This window comes from Triticum dicoccoides, chromosome 1A, assembly GCF_002162155.2.
Source record: "Triticum dicoccoides isolate Atlit2015 ecotype Zavitan chromosome 1A, WEW_v2.0, whole genome shotgun sequence".
NCBI lineage: Eukaryota > Viridiplantae > Streptophyta > Magnoliopsida > Poales > Poaceae > Triticum > Triticum dicoccoides.
Window position 1 is genome coordinate 46,486,185 of NC_041380.1, and position 17,542 is coordinate 46,503,726.

Below are 17,542 nucleotides of genomic sequence, written 5' to 3' on the forward strand. Positions count from 1 at the left end.
TTAGTCTCATATGCAGCATATCAACTAGTCAACTAAATCCATCAAAAATTTGATACTTTGCAGGGAGCAACTTAATGTCCTCCTGGTGTTTCCCTTTCCTTGAAAAGAGAGACAACATCAATGAGGTAGTTGAAGCTTCAAGTGAGATACTCTTCCCATCAACTTTAGACAAATAATTTCCAGCCTTGGCTATCTCACCTTTTTCCAACAACATTCTGATGATATCATTTATAAGACGGGAACTGGGAACGATACCACTGTTGTCCATTGATGAAAACATATTGTCAGCATCTTCCACTGCTCCGTCTTTCAGAAGATTTCTTATCATTACTGCATAAGTAGATTCATTGGGCACCAACCCATTGGCTGATATTGTAGCAAACAATTCCTTTGCTTCTTCCTTTCTTTGAACCTTGTACATTGCATTAATCATGGTATTGAGTATTTCAATATTGAACTTCACATTCATTGCTCGCAATTTCTGGAACAGTGCAATCGCTTCATCTACACAATTATGTCTACAAAGACCTCCAAGTTTTATATTGTATATGAGAATGTCCACTGTTGTTCCACTTTCAATCATCTCATGGAACATTTCCATTGCAGCGACAGTTCTCCCAGCACGAAACAACCCATCCAACATGATGCCATATGTAACAGTGTCAGGTTTAATTCTCTTACGCGGCATTTCTCTAAACAAAGTCAAAGCATCATCAATCCTTCTGTTTTTAGAATAGCCATCAAGAAGTGTACTATAAGTAACAACATTAGGCTCAACACCAACTGATTCCATGACATCAAGTATTTTGAATGCTTTATCCATGTTCCCGACTAAGCAATATCCGTCAATCAGTGAATTAAATGTAATGACATTAGGCCTCTCACCTATGCCTATAACAAGTCTAAGACATCATGTGCATCCATAACCCTTCCTTCTTTGCACAGACTGTTTATTACTGAATTGAAGAACACAATGTTAGGCCGAGGAATACCACCGTTCATCATTTCAAACATCAGCTCCTTAGCTTTAACCAAATCACCGTCTATGCAACAACCCTGAATCAGTGAGTGATAAACAGTTGTGTCCGGCTGTACTTCCAAGGCAGTCATCTCATTGAATTTCTCAATAGCATCGGTCAGCTTGCCCATTCTGGAAAGTGCTGCTATTACAATGGAATAGGTGACTACATCTGGACTTACTCCTTGTCCCCGCATTTCAGTAAATATCAGCATAGCTTCTTCTGTCATTCCACGTTTTGCATATCCATTAATTAATATGTTGAAAACATGGCAGTCAGCTGCAATACCGTTGCTTTCCATTGAATAAAAGACATCAATCATATCAGCGAAGCATCCTTCAGTACCATACCCATGAAGCAAAATACAGTATGATACGATATCTGGTTTGTGGCCCTTGGCAGTCATGGAATCAAGAAATTCTGCAGCTTCCTTGCTCCTCCCATGCTTGCAAAGGGAGGCCAGGAACGAGTTGCGAGTGACAATATCTAGTATAAGGCCCCGGCTTTTCATTTCTCTGAGCAATTTAGCAGCCTCTTTCCACCTCCCAGATGTGGAATATCCATGGATCATGCAACTATATGTCACATTATTGGGTTGAACACCTTTGTTAACCATCTGCTGAAGCACTAGCTCTGCCTTGTCCATTGCTCTGGCCTTGCACAATGCATCAATGATTGAACTATATGTCCACACATTGGGCTCAACACCTTGCTGCATCATTTCATGGAACAGATTGCATGCCTTGCCTATTTCACCTTCCTTAAAGAAGCCATGGATGACTGTGCTATACGCCACCACGTTGGGGGAGCAGCCACCTCCTTCTTTCGCCATCATATGGAGCAGGTCGAGCCCCTGCTGACTCATGCTATTGTCGCATAAGCTCTTCAGAACAGTGGAGTATGCGAAGGCGTCAGGCACACAGCCGAGCTCGGGCATCCTATGAAGCAGCACGTTCACAGCCTCATCCGTCCGTTTTGCGTAGCAGAGGCACTTGAGGAAGGTGGTGGCAACGATCTCATTTGTCTTGAGGCCTGTCCTGAGGAGGCGACCGAAGAAGGCAAGACCTAGGTCCGGGCGAGACGTGCGGCAGCAGCAGTCCATGAGGATGCCGTAGGTGTGGACTGTGAGAGGCGCCACCCGCACGACGGCTTGTTCTCGGCACAAGCGGTTGAAGAGGGCGACGACGAGGACAGGACCATCTCTGATGCAGGCGGGGGCGGCAGAGGACGTAGCACGTGCGAGGGCGGCGAGGAAGCCGTTGAGGGAGCGCCCCGGCATCATTGTTTCCATGCAGCAGCAATTCCGGTCCCCGGTATCATTCCTCGCCCCGTTGTTCCGCCTCCGCCTCCGCCGATCCTTCACGACGCCGATGTCCAACATCCGCCTCCTCCGCCGCAGCTCCTCCTCCACCTCCACCCCCACGGCCCCACCTCGTGGTCCTCGCGTTCATGGTCTCCCCACGCAGCCTTTGCCGCGGCCACAGAGCGTGTCCGCGCCGGGACGCTGAACCAAGACGACGCACACCACCTGTTGCGCAGTGGAGAGAGCTTTGCTACTTTTTGTCAGTTCGAACGCAGGCGGAGGTTTCTGCAGTCACACAGTTTCCATGCCCTATTGTCATGCTTAATCACGGTATCTTTGTTCATTCTTCTCTAGAGCCCATCTCTAGCAGCAGATCCTTTAAAATGGCGGAACTGAAAACGCGTTTTTCAGTTCGCGAAAAATGCATTTTAAAGATTGATTTAAGCTGCGGCCGAACAAACCCCTCGAACTTAAATTGTAAAATCGAATATTCGTTTATATTTTTTCTCACGCCTTCTTCTTCCTCTCGTCCGTGTCTGCGGTTAGTTAGAGATGCTCTGAACACGTATACGTACACCTAATTTGACAAATTTAACGCATGCGCACGACACGTACGTACATTCACCCGTGCAGCACTAGGGGTGTGTTTGGTAGCATGTATGGACCTAGCCTAGTTGTTCTCATGTCATACATGCTGAGTGTAGACATGCTGAGTCCATGCAGTTGCTGTTGTTTGGCAGTGATGTATGCGTTGAGACGTGCTGAGCTGAGATTTTGTTTGGTAGCCTGCATGTGTTTAGACATGCTGAACAATTTCGAATTCTGAATATATTTTTTGAATGATGAACAAAATCGAAAAAATCTCAACACAAATTTAAACATATTTTGAAAATTTAAATAATATTTGATATTCTAAACTTTTTTGGAAAATTAAAATAAATTTTGAAATTCTTTTTTTAATTTGAACATATTTGAAATTACGAGTTTTTTTGAAAATTTAAACAAAATTTGAAAATTTTATTAAAAAATAAAATTCTATTTTTTCAAAATTCAAACAAATTTTGATTTCCTTTTGAAATTCTGAACATTTACGATTTTTTTAGAAAAATTGAAATTTCAAATATTTATTGAAAATTCAAACAAATTTTGAAATTATGATTTTTTAAAAAAATTTAAACAATTTTGATATTCAAACTTTTCATTTTTTTCTTAAATTCTAAGGTTTTTCGAAAATTTAATCAAATTTTGAAATTCTAATTCTTTTTGAAAAAATAAACATATCTGGACGTGGTCTGGTCGGTGGGGACGAGTGTCAGGGCCAGCATAGCTGCCTCGATGCACCCTGTCTGGGGTGCATGAGATGAGCATGGCTGAGGACACTTTTATGCATCAGATGAGCATAGCTCAGATGAGCCCATGCACCCTACCAAACAAGCAAAAGTGGGTCGGATTGGGAACTTTTGCCCTCATGCACCCTCCATGCACCCTACCAAACACACCTTAGGTGTTGGCGACGTCCCGTGCTTTGGTGGTGCCATGAGCATCTTCGGCGTCGTCCCCAACTCTGTGCCCAGCGCCCCCTATCTGTCGTGCCGCTTCCTGCTATCCAACAACTGCACCACCATCCCGCCCATCTCGGCTGGAGTCGCTGAAAGAACATGCGGTGCCCCCATGTTTGGTTTTGGTAATTGATGACAATCTCTATGGACTAATGGTTGCCTTGAGTTATATTTGAAGGTTTTGTCCATAGGCTTTTCTTGGAGTACATGTGTTGGTTTCAAGGAGAGTTTGTGTCGACCAAGGTGTTATTCAATGAATTATCCAAAGATTGGTCATGTGAGAGTTGAGCTTATTGCAAGCATGTCTTGAAGAAGAAGATTGTGTGATCATTCATGTCTACCTTCAAGACATCATTCAAATGAAGAGAATTGGAAAGGTTCAAGGATGATCAAGACTAAGTCAAGAGTGAATCAAGTTGATCAACTCACAAAGAGCAGAAGATGTACCGAGAGGGATCAAGTGATCCCATGGTATGGTAAGAATTGTCGATTACGCTTTGTGTACTAACCCATGGTCTTCGTGAGAGTTCTTTGTGGGGTTAGGTTGCGGTGTGCAAGTTCAAGTGGAGCATCACGAGGAGATCAAATGCTTGAAGCTTGCCGTCCTTTGTGGTGATAATGGACTTGTGAAGATGTGCGGAAGAGTGGCTCACCCATAGTGGAGTATGGGGGAGCAATCAACTAGTCTTCATTGAGTCAACACAATCAAGAAAGGTGGTCCAACTTGAGGGAGTCAAGATTGTCATCATCTAGCTCAAGTGGACCATGTGCAAGGCAAAGGTTTGTCCTTGATAGTTTTTCTATTTTACCGGTCTCATGTGAAGGAAATATGCCCTAGAGGCAATAATAAAGTTATTATTTATTTCCTTATATCATGATAAATGTTTATTATTCATGCTAAAATTGTATTAACCGGAAACATAATACATGTGTGAATACATAGACAAACAAAGTGTCACTAGTATGCCTCTACTTGACTAGCTCGTTAATCAAAGATGGTTATGTTTCCTAACCATGAACAATGAGTTGTTATTTGATTAACGGGATCACATCATTAAGTGAATGATCTGATTGACATGACCCATTCCATTAGCTTAGCACCCGATCGTTTAGTATGTTGCTATTGCTTTCTTCATGACTTATACATGTTCCTATAACTATGAGATTATGCAACTCCCGTTTACCGGAGGAACACTTTGGGTGCTACCAAACGTCACAACGTAACTGGGTGATTATAAAGGAGTACTACAGGTGTCTCCAAAGGTACATGTTGGGTTGGCGTATTTCGAGATTAGGTTTTGTCACTCCGATTGTCGCAGAGGTATCTCTGGGCCCTCTCGGTAATGCACATCACTTAAGCCTTGCAAGCATTGCAACTAATGAGTTAGTTACGGGATGATGTATTACAGAACGAGTAAAGAGACTTGCCAGCAACGAGATTGAACTAGGTATTGGAATACCAACGATCGAATCTCGGGCAAGTAACATACCGATGACAAAGGGAACGACGTATGTTGTTATGCGGTCTGACCGATAAAGATCTTCGTAGAATATGTAGGAGCCAATATGGGCATCTAGGTCCCGCTATTGGTTATTGACCGGAGATGTGTCTCGGTCATGTCTACATTGTTCTCGAACTCGTAGGGTCCGCACGCTTAAGGTTACGATGACAGTTATATTATGAGTTTATGCATTTTGATGTACCGAAGGTTGTTCAGAGTCCCGGATGTGATCACGGACATGACGAGGAGTCTCGAAATGGTCGAGACATAAAGATTGATATATTGGAAGCCTATGTTTGGATATCGGAAGTGTTCCGGGTGAAATCGGGATTTTACGGGAGTACCGGGAGGTTACCGGAACCCCCCGGGAGCTATATGGGCCATGATGGGCCTTAGTGGAAAAGATAAGAGGCAGCCCCTCATGGGCCGCGCGCCCCTCCCCTCCCTTGGTCCGAATAGGACAAGGAGAGGGGGCCGGCCCCTCTCTCTCTTTTCCCCCCTCCGCGAATCCTATTCCAACTAGGATTGGGGGGGGGGATCCTACTCCCAGAGGGAGTAGGACTCTCCTGGCGCGCCCTCCTTGGCCGGCCGGCCTCCCCCCTTTAGTCTTTTATATGCGGAGGCAGGGGCACCCCAGAGACACAAGTTGATCCACGTGATCTTTTCCTTAGCCGTGTGCGGCGCCCCCAGCCACCATAGTCCTCGATAATATTATAGCGGAGTTTAGGCGAAGCCCTGCTGCAGTAGTACATCAAGATCGTCACCACGCCGTCGTGCTGACGGAACTCTTCCCCGACACTTTGCTGGATCGGAGTCCGGGGATCGTCATCGAGCTGAACGTGTGCTAAAACTCGGAGGTGCCGTAGTTTCGGTGCTTGATCGGTCGGGCCGTGAAGACGTACGACTACATCAACCAAACGCTTCCGTTGTCGATCTACTAGGTATGTAGATCACACCCCCCCCTCTCGTTGCTATGCATCACCATGATCTTGCGTGTGCGTAGGAAATTTTTTGAAAATTACTACGTTCCCCAACATCATGATGGTAGTTGGGAGACCGGGTTATAGGATCGATTGCCGTACTATCAAGGGGGGCTCTCGATGAGTAGCTTGATCGTATCGTTCATAGAGAGCTCAAACCATTGCATCCTTGCATCATCTTTCTTGGTTCTTGTTTGGTTCTCTTTGTGAGTCTTAGAGCTTATGGTCATCTTGATGACAAGCTCGAGTTCATCGAAAACGGAGTTCACATGCATCTTCTATGATGTTTTCGATGTTGGAGGTTTTGCCGGTTCTTCTCGGTTGGAGGTTTCACTCCTCTATTTGTTGGCATACCTCCCCTGCCTCTTCTTACTATATCCAACTCGTTTTGATGCTACTCGTCGTCTTGTTTCCAACAAGCTTGAGTTTGCTCAATTCGGAGCCCATATGCAGAAGTTATGGCAGTTCTGGTTTTCTTGAGAGTAGTTTTTGTCTGGTCCCAGTGGTAGTACCGTGTGCCCCAGCGGTAGTACCGCTTGGAGCTCTCAGCCGTTGTACCGCTGCTTCCGGGCAGTGGTACCGCCAACTTGCTCAGCAAAGACTTGGGCGGTTGTTCCGGCCTCTGTTTTGATGCGGTACTCGGGCGGTGGTGGCCCGGTTGGTCCGGTCGTACCGGTACCACCGGTGTCCGGAGCGGTTCGACCGCTCAGGACTTAGTCGCCCGAGCGCTCAAGGCCATGCGGTTGAACCGGCCCGGTACCGCTCGACTACCGCACTCAGGGGTGACTCCCTTCTGTTCCTATGCGGTGGTTGAGCGGTGGCTGGGCGGTTGGTCCGGTTGTTCTTCTCAACCGGTGCTACCGCCTGATCGCCCGGTTGTACCGCCTGGTAGGGTTCTGCACGTATACTGTGAGTCCCGGTTGTACCGGGACCAGGAGCGGTAGTACCGCTCGTGTGCGGGCTGAGCACATAACGGTTGGATTTTCCCCCTTCTATAAAAGGGGGTCTTCTTCCCCATTGAGCCTAACCTTTTGAGCTCGTGTTCTTCCCCCATTGTTGACCTTCTTTGAGCTTGCTAACTCTCAATCCCTCCATGAATTCTTGCTAGTTTTTGAGGGAAAAGAGAGAGGAGATCTAGATTCACATTTCCACCAATCACTTTCTCCTCTATGTGAGGGGAACCCCTTGGATCTAGATCTTGGAGTTCTTGGTGTTCTCCTTCTTGTTCTTCCTCTCATTTTCCTCCCTAGCATTAGTTGCTCCGGTGGGATTTGAGAGAGAAGGACTTGGGCACTCCGTGTGCCCTTGCCATTGCATTTGGTGCATCGGTTTGAGTTCTCCACGGTGATACGTGGAAGTGAAGTTTGAGAAGCTTATTACTCTTGGGTGTTTCGGCACCCTAGAGCTTGTTCCTCTTGGGTGCCTTGGCGCCCTAGACGGTTGGTGTTGTTCGGAGCTCAATCATTGTGGTGTAAAGCTCCGGGCAAGCATCGGGGTCTCCAATTAGGTTGTGGAGATCGCCCCGAACAATTTGACGGGTACCGGTGACCGCCCCCAAGGGTTGCCAAAGTGTACGGGTTCGGTGACCGCCCCCAAGGGTTGCCATTTGTACGGGTTCGGTGACCGCCCCCAAGGGTTGCCATTTGTACGGGTTCGGTGACCGCCCTCAAGGGTCCCTTAGTGGAATCACGGCATCTTGCATTGTGCGAGGGCGTGAGGAGATTACGGTGGCCCTAGTGGCTTCTTGGGGAGCATTGTGCCTCCACACCGCTCCAAACGGAGATTAGCATCCGTAAGGGTGTGAACTTCGGGATACATCGTCGTCTCCGTATGCCTCGGTTATCTCTTACCCGAGCTCTTTACTTATGCACTTTACTTTGTGATAACTGTATTGTTTTTTGTCATATATCTTGCTATCGCATAGTTGCTTATCTTGCTTAGCATAAGTTGTTGGTGCACATAGGTGAGCCTAGTTGTTTTAGGTTTTGTGCTTGACAAATTAACCGCTAGGTTTATTCCACATTTGTTCAAGCCTAAATCGTAATTATTTTAAAACGCCTATTCCCCCCCCCCCCCCTAGGCGACATCCACGATCTTTCAGTCGCCCTGCGCCAGGCCCCTCTAGACGTACCCCACGACCCAGACGAGTGCCTAGAGCCCTGAGACGGCGAGCGTGCCAGCGACAGCGAGCCCTGCGACGACCAGCGCGACCCCCAGCGTAGCGGGCATGAGCACCGAACTGAAGAGAAGGACGAGAGGCGCCGCGAGCGTGACGCCGGCGAGCGTGGTCAGCAGGAAGAGGCCGGAAAGGCCCAGTATCGCTCGCCGAGCGGGATGAGGAGCATGGCCGCGACCAGCACGGGTCACTGAAGAGCGCGGACCCCAAGCTCAGCCCCTCCATGCGTCGTAGCGGCTGGTACTGCTGCCGCTTCCCATCGTGTTGCTGGTGCACGCGCTGACGCCGTCGTGGCCATGGTGAGCTCAGGCAATGGAGGTCGAGGAAGACGACGATAAGGCTTTGATCTGGCGAGCAGAGGCGGGGATGTGCGGGGCGGCGGCGGCCCTGACGGGTGGGGCGGCTTCCCGGATGAGCAGGGCAGCGGCCGGGGGCGGACGTGTGGGGCGGCTTCCCGAATGAGCAGGGCGGTGGCCGGGGACGGACGGGGCGGCGGCCGGGAGCTAGCCATGAAGGTTCCGATGGCAGTTGGACTCCTACCAATGGTCTTTCGCATATACAGAACCCTCGGGTTGGCTCTGAAATCCTTATTTTCACAGGTTCGGTGGCGATGTTTACCGCGGCCCTTAAAAAAATTTACAGGTCGCAGTCGTTTACGGGTTCTATTCGGGTCGCTTTTTTCGCCTAAGACTATAAATCTGTGGTTATTTTACAGTTTGGTATGTTTTAAGGGGTCTGCTAGCGAGGCTTTTATAGCTCTATTTTTCATTTTCCTTTGTCTGACGAGTCAGACCCATAAGTCAGTGGCTCGATGTTTTATTTTATATATTTTCCTTTTGACGAGAAAGTGTTTCATTCGCTTTCACTAGTAGAAAAAGGGCCTTCAGTCTCGGTTCATAAGGGCCTTTAGTCCCGATTAGTCCCGGTTCAATCCAGAACCGGGACTAAAGGGCGCGGCCACGTGGAGCCACTGACTAAAGGGCGCGGCCACGTGGAGCCACCTTTAGTCCCGGTTGGTAACACCAACCGGGACTAAAAAAAAATTTATGTTTTTTCTGAAAAAAAATTTGAATTTTTTTTATTTTCAAATTTCTGAATTATTTTAACCCCTAGTCTATAATCACCACCCCTCATCACTTCTCAATCTATCCTCTAATCACCCCTCATCATTCCAAATCATCTAACTTCCCGAACGGTCACCCATCCTCCCACTCCCCCAACCTGAGCACGCTTAACTTCCGGGTTCTATTCTCCCTCGCTCCAAGTCTGCACCTGTTGTTTTCCTGACAATACTAAGATGTCAATCCTATTAACCTTCAGGAATTTTGCTTGAGCATGAAGTGACACATTTCATAGTTTTATTTTGAAACTATTGTTTTAAAAAAACAATAATTATTTAGTAACACTAATATTTCTTGAATAATTAGTTTGAGCATTGTTTGACCACAGTTTGACCATAGTTTGACCAGATTTGACCAAAATTGAAATAACTGAAATAATTATTTAGTAACACTAATATTCTAGAATAATTAGTTTGACCATTGTTTGACCATAGTTTGCCCACTGTTTGAATTTTTTTCGATTTTTTTCACTCTAGACTTAAAAGCCCCGTAACTTTTTTTCTATTAGGTTTTTGAGGATTTTGAAAATGTTTAACAAAGTTCCCCGGTTAAATTCGGATGTAACTTTTCGAGTAGATGATTTTTCATATAAAAAACTTTTTCATCCGAGTTAGTATGCAAAAGTTATGCCCATTTTTACAAATTTCAGAGAGATTTTGCAAATAAAGTCAAAATTCACATTTGCAAATTTTCCCAACAACTAGACCACATATCACATGGGAAACTTATTTTCTTTTATTTTTTTGACATTTCCATCATTTCCTTTTATTTATTTTTTTAAACTGAAAAGGCGATCCACAGGGGGGGTAGAGTTTGAAAATGGGACCTTTAGTACCGGTTCATGGCACGAACCGGGACTAAAGGTCTCAACCCCATTAGTCCCGGTTCGTGCTTCAAACCGGGACTAAAGGTCTAATCTTTAGTCCCGGTTTGAGGCACGAACCGGGACCAATGGTTGTGGGCCAGGAGCGAGGCCCATTGGTCCCGGTTCATCCCACCAACCGGGACCAAAAGGTCCAGATGAACCGGAACTAATGGCCCACGTGGCCCGGCCGGCCCCCTGGGCTCACGAACCGGGACCAATGCCCCCATTGGTCCCGGTTCTGGACTGAACCGGGACTAATGGGCTGACCCGGCCTGGACCAAAGCCCTATTTTCTACTAGTGTTTATGTATGAAACAACCACCATCAACAACAAGCCGATATAAACTCACGCCACCACACACACTCAAGGCTGGATACATAGACGTTGAAACAACAACAACACCCCAAACAACTCTAAGCAACAACACTACAGAGCAGCCGGGGCACTCACCCATGGACTCGCCCCCGCAATGAGACAAAGCCGTGAATGACGAACGATGGACTCCTAGACGATGCCTTCAAGAAGGGAATGACACCGAAGCGCCACCACCGGCCAATCTGAGGATCAGGGTTTCCCTTGGAGCAACATGACGACCAATGAGTACCACGGTGGCACCTTCAAGAAGGTGACAACACCAACACGCCGTCGTCGCCGGCCTGACAAGTGAGAGCGGATTTTCACCCCGGTCAACACCGTCAAATTTTCTTCTTTTTCCCTTCATCTTCTTTGATCACACAGTCAATGTTTACTTCCCCGTGCTGCATGGCAGCCTAGATTATTGTCGAATATCACTGGGTTGTGTGGGGAGGACGGATGACACCGGAATACAAAGAAGGCCACCTCGCTTCGGGAACATGAAGGTGGGTGGAGCAAAGCTCCACGTCGGGAAGTTGGGTCAGTAGGTCAGACGTGGATGACGTCACGGAGGTGCACATAGAGGCCGAAGGGCGCTTGGGGGATGTTGGAGGTGCATGACGAGGTGGTAGCGTGTGAGGAGACCGATTCTTTCCGTTATTATTATTATTATTATTATTATTATTATTATTATTATTATTATTATTATTATTATTATTATTATTATATTGTTTGCTCTATTTTCTTTTTGCATTGCATCATTTCATCATGCCATTATTTTGCAACTCATCATTTCATCATGTCATCATGCGATTCATGCCATTAAATTCTGTAACTCAAGTAAGTAAATAAATCATTGCATCATTTCATCATGGCGACTTTTTGAATGCTGGAGGTGGATGACGAGGTGGTAGCAGCTAAGCTAGAGTACCGGGGGAGATGGGTGAGGTGGTTGTAGTAGGGGATCCCTGTTGGAAATGTATCTTTCTCCTATACCCTAAAAATTTGTTTGGAGGTAGTGTTTAGAGACATGCTAGAGTTGATCTAAGGATCTCTTTAATTCACAGAATCAGACATCTAAATATAAAGATATATGACTGTATTGTCATATCGACCAGAATCATACATAATTAATTTTGTATAAAAATTACTTGATTGCACGATATGGAAGAAACATATTTATTGTTTTCCACAGACAATTTCTTTAAATTTAGTTTAAAATTTTGTAAGATACAATTCAACAAATCAAACAACCAGCATGGAAATAGTTCCTATGAAAATCATTTAAATGAAAGATTTCAAGATACAACCAATATCTCAAAAAGAAAAGAAAAACATACAGCTACCGATTGGGGTTCCTCGTTACTTGAGCGAAAATAGCATCTTCACTAATCCACATCTCATACAGCTGGAGGGCTCATTTGACAACAGAAAAAAAAATGGACTTGCTAGGCAATTGTCATCTTATCTGACGCAGTTACATACTGTTTTTTGCCTATCTATTCCCTTTAGCTGGACATACATGCATCAACAACAAAGAAAAGGATACTCATACTACAGAAGCATGGCTGATCAACCAAAAAACGTACTAGCATTTCTCCTATTCCTCCAAGTTCTGGCAGGAGGTCCCTACTGTTGAATGCATCAAGTCGCACGTCAAGAAGATGGCTATCCATGAATATAGAGGGAAACAAAGTGCACTTGAATTCAACTTGAATTCCTTAAGTTCATTTCCAGGACAGCGCAAGAGCTACAGACATTGTATGTTCTGCTAAACAGACAGAGTCTTACTTCGGTGGCCAAGGAGACGAAGCATAAATGCATAATTAGTGTCTCTCGGAGGTAGCGTGGAGCTGTAATTGCAAGATAATGGTGCTAGGCCCTGAATTTCAGAATGATTGGAGCATCCAGAAAGCAGCTGATCTTACTGTCGATGACCCTTTTCACTAATAAACTGAGGCTGGCTATACGTTTGCATGATCCAAAGATTTTTTTTTTCTTTTTTTCTTTTGCAGAGAATGATTTACTGTTCTACATATGCCAGGGCACTGTTTAGTTTGTAGGCAAGTATGTCTGTTCTTGACAAAGAACATAAAGATCTCAACTAGAGCATGAGTGCCTGAAAGTGTTTAAGCTAGCTGTACTATGCTTCATTCAGAACTTGGCATGGTATTTTCCAGTGGGTTCAGTAGACAAATAACCTGACAGATACTTAGTTCCATCATCGTACACATAAGCAGCTATCCTCTTTCGTCAAAGTCTCAACGGAAATGGGTTTCCTCTTGTGCTTGCCTGGACTGGACGAGGTCGTGGTTGCTCATCAGCATCCGTGAAATCGACCTGCGAAGGTTTGATGGAAAGCTGTGACCATCCTAGTGAAAATAGATGTTCCTTATATCGGAGGCATGGCTACAGAGGCAAACTATGTGACATGGTCATCTAGGAGTGGTTCTTTTGTGATTACCTCAACATGCACGTGAGCACTAGGTTCATTTCTAATGATTGTCCCTTACATGAAACAGAGAATCCGCATGTGAAGGGCCTACTCTGCTCATGAACTGCCTTAATTTGCTTGTCGAAATTGGATTCCTGAAATTCAAAGTTATTGAGAATGCAAAACAGAACAGTTTTGCAATTTAAAGAAAAAAAAACATGAAAAAAACTCAACATGCAAGATTGCAAATAATACTCCCTCCGGTCCTTTTTACTCTGCATATTAGGTTTGTCCGAAGTCAATCTCATCCAACTTTGACCAAGTTTATATAAAAAATTATAGACATTCACATAACAACACCAATATCATTAGATTCATCTTGGAATATATTTTCATATTATATTTATTAGATATTATAGATGCTAATAATTTCTAATATAAATTTGGTCAAACTTAGCAAAGTTTGACTTTCGGCAAATCCAATGTGCAGAGTAAAAAGAACCGGAGGGAGTACCTTTCAAAATGAGCACTAGCTGTCCTCAAAGTGGCATTTAATCCTCTCAATACCAAAGGAATCTTCATACATTCACTGATGACCACATAAATCACACTGAACATATCAATGACACGATTGGTTATGGGCATCAATGCATCCCACATTAGTAGAAGTCTTTATGTAGCCGGGTTCGCAGCAGATAATTTCAGTCTAATCCAACTTGACTGAACCATAAGATTAGAAACATCAATTTACAGGAATGCGACTGCTAGAAAAATAGCTATGGAAAATTTATAGCAATTCAGTCTCTCACCATATGATTCCTCGTGTTTCTGTAACTTGGAAGCATGTTTAAAACCCTTCCCACGGTAACCTGAGGGCCATCCTTCCATAGGACATATATAAATAGTTTTCCTTGATGAATAAGTGGATGGCGGTTCAAATAGTTCATAGAGCAAAGGGTTTCTGCAACAGTTTTGAAAAGGATACACATCAGAATTAATTGAAGACAATCGATTTGATTTGCTTCCTGCAGCACATACTTTTTCCATGGAGAAAGTGCAACGGCATATATCACATCTTGGATTTTACATGTTTATCTGGAATAACACCCCTCGATGTGCCCAATTTCGTTGACTGTGACCTGCTTCACGTCCTCAAAGACTGACTTCATTCTTGGCTTCGTCACGAACCCCTCGTACTTAAACTCGTCCAAGACTGACTTCATTCTCCTTGAGCTAGGCCTTGACCCCTTCGCCGTGCGCTGCTGCCTTCTCGGCCTTGGTGATGACTCCAGGATGACTGGGAGCAGATTCAGCTTCAGGATCTTGTGCTGCGTCTTCATGCCCTTCATCACCTCATATTAGTCCAGCATGTAGCTAGAAACCTTCTCCTTCACCATGGCCACCAGCAGCCCAACCACCATGGTTTGCAGGAATAATGGAATTTTGTTCGGACGTGATGTTGTCTGCGTGTGACAGACTGCCTGCATGTGCAGATGAAATGAAATTTGCTCAGAAAGTATAAGAAATAACCTCATGGCACATGTAAAATTTCTTCGATTACAGTTCATATAAATATCCTGAGAGGTTTAGGCTTTCAATGAATAGTTGCCCATCTCAAAAGCATCCTTGTCCGATAAGAATGGTGGCATCCCATTCCTTACCAATCAGCTTCAGGATCTTGTGCTGCGTCTCCATGCCCTTCATCACCTCGTATTAGTCTAGGATGTAGCTGGAAACCTTCTCCTTCACCATGGCCACCAGCAGCCCAACCACCATGGTTTGCAGGAAGAATGGAATTTTGTTTGGACATGATGTTGTCTGTGTGTGACAGACTGCCTGCATGTGCAGATGAAACGAAATTTGCTCAGAAAGTATAAGAAATAACCTCATGGTACATGTAAAATTTCTTCGATTACAGTTCATATAAATATCCTGAGAGGTTTAGGCTTTCAATGAATAGTTACCCATTTCAAAAGCATCCCTGTTCGATAATAATTGTGGCATCCCCTTCCTCAACAATCATTTTCTGTCACGCCCTCACCATCGTCAGTTGCGGGAATAACGAGTGGGCATGCGAAACACGGACACTAGATCAAACGACTATCAGCTCGGGTATCCAACGGCCATCGCGGCGACAGATAAAATCTTAACATCGACTGACAGACGCGTAGCATCGCCCTTACTATAAATCCGTAGCTAATGTTTGCTATCCAAACAACCCCTTAGGGCCTGTTCGGCAACTCCCCAGCACCAAGAAATCCTCGAATCTGGCTTCCCGATCTGGCTTCCAGCTTCCCAACGAAAATTAAGGATCGGGAAAACCGTTCGGCACTAGAACTCCCTGATCCAGTCGCTCGTGTTGGGCTTCTAACGGCCTAGCCCATTAAGCTCATTTCTGGCCTGGAAGGGATGAACCGTTTCGTTTCTTTCATCGCACGTACCGTCGAAATCACTAATTAAGGAGTATTCGTTGTAAAGAACATTCCACTTTGCGCGTCATTTGTCGCAATCTGGAAGTTTTTCTTTTTTCGTAGATCTGTTTATTCAAAACGTTTTATCTTTTAAACCGTGCGTCCACATCTCGAACCTTTTTCATCATGGGATTCCTCGTCTCGAGATTCAAAACTAGATCCCATGTTGATAGGTTTTGACGAACTTTTTTTCATGAAAAAAAACCATGTGAAAAAACCGAACTGGGAGTACGGTTTTTCCTTTTCCGAAAGAGGCACGCCCGTGCCTCTCGCCAAATCACACATGTGACTCTTGTGGAAGCAAAACCGTGACTCTCATGGAAAACGCGTTTTTTTCGTTTCTGAGAGGCACGGCCGTGGCTCTCGCCAAAGCACAACCGTGCCTCTCGCGGAAGCAAAATCGTGACTCTCGCGAAAGAAAAAAAAGAGAAAACGCGTATTTATTCCTTTCTAAGAGGCACGACTATGACTCTCACGAAAGCACAACCATGCCTCTCGCGGAAGCAAAACCGTGACTCTCGTGAAAGAAAAAACAGAAAATGTGTTTTGTTTTCCCTTTCTGAGAGGCACGACCGTGACTCTCGCAAAAGCACAACCGTGCCTCTCACGGAAGCAAAACCGTGACTCTCGCGAAAGAAAAAAAAACAGGAAATACGTTTTTTTCGTTTCCAAAAGGCACGGCCGTGACTCTCGGTAAAGCACACCCGTGCCTCTTGCAAAAAAAACGTGACTTTCGCGAAAGAAAAAAAAGAAAACGCAATTTTTTCATGCAAAAAAAAATTTTCGAATTTTTTTTATCAAAAAGTTAAGGAAGACAGGGAGAAAACCAAAACGTCTACAAAAATCGGGAAAAAAACCGTTTAAAAGCTGAAAACGCGTGCGGAAAAATAAAAATAAAATAAAATCCGGAGGGATCCTCCAGGGCGCGACACGTGGCGAATGGCTGAGAGCGCGCCAAGTGACGCTATCGTTGCGAGGCTCCCGAAGGAGCGCTCGTTAACTAGTTGCTCCCACGAACCGTTTTCTTGGGAGCAACTAGTTAACACGCGCTTCGGGAGCACTCCGCGCGTGACAAGTGTCACGTACGGAGCGCTCCCGCGAGGAAAAAACAGTTGGCGCGCTTGGTTCCTAGTTTTCCCTTTCCGGTTTGTGGTTTCGTGCGTTTTGCAGTTTAACCCTTGAACTACCAGAATTTTCCGTTTTCACTTTCCGCGCCAAAACACAAAGAAAATACCAGTTCGCGCGGTTGGTTCCCTCTTTCCCTTTCTTGTTTCTCTTTTTGTTCCCATTATATTTCCGGGTAATGGAGATTTATGGGGTAGTTATGGGCGGGGACTACCAACACTATCAAATGTGACCTTTCAAGTAAAGAAAAAAACAACTTTTTAATATAAAAACACAGTCTTCAGAATCGTTCAATCGTGTGACTTCTTTATAGGCACAGGTCAACACTAGGAGAGGCACGGGTGTATAACTTTACAAAATTGAAGAAAAGCACCTCCGGCTCGCCTTTGGCTCGTTTAATTTTCATAAACATCTTGAAGGGGGGCATAGGTAGTGTGTGTCGGTCGTGCGGTGTGCTGGTTCGTGCGGCGCGTTGAACGTCGTAGTGTGGCACAGCGCCTCCGGCGCGAGGGAACCTCCGGCTCGCCTTCGGCTCGTTTAATTTTCATAAACATCTTGAAGGGGGGCATAGGTCGAAGTGTGTGTTGGTTCGTGCGGCGCGTTGTACGTCGTGGTGTGACACGGCGCCTCCGG

At 45.3% G+C, this 17,542-nt stretch overlaps 1 long non-coding RNA gene and 1 pseudogene across 1 annotated transcript; both read right to left on the reverse strand.

Moving 5' to 3' along the window:
* Window positions 1–28: 28 nt before the first annotated feature.
* The window catches only part of LOC119350897, a 22,696-nt pseudogene continuing 5,182 nt past the window's right edge, over window positions 29–17,542 (reverse strand).
* Window positions 12,532–14,643, reverse strand: LOC119360304. The gene is made up of 5 exons (XR_005172790.1): window positions 14,352–14,643; window positions 14,123–14,274; window positions 13,828–14,033; window positions 13,344–13,468; window positions 12,532–13,219 (listed from the first exon to the last, which is right to left on the reverse strand). It is a non-coding gene; the product is annotated as an uncharacterized LOC119360304 (long non-coding RNA).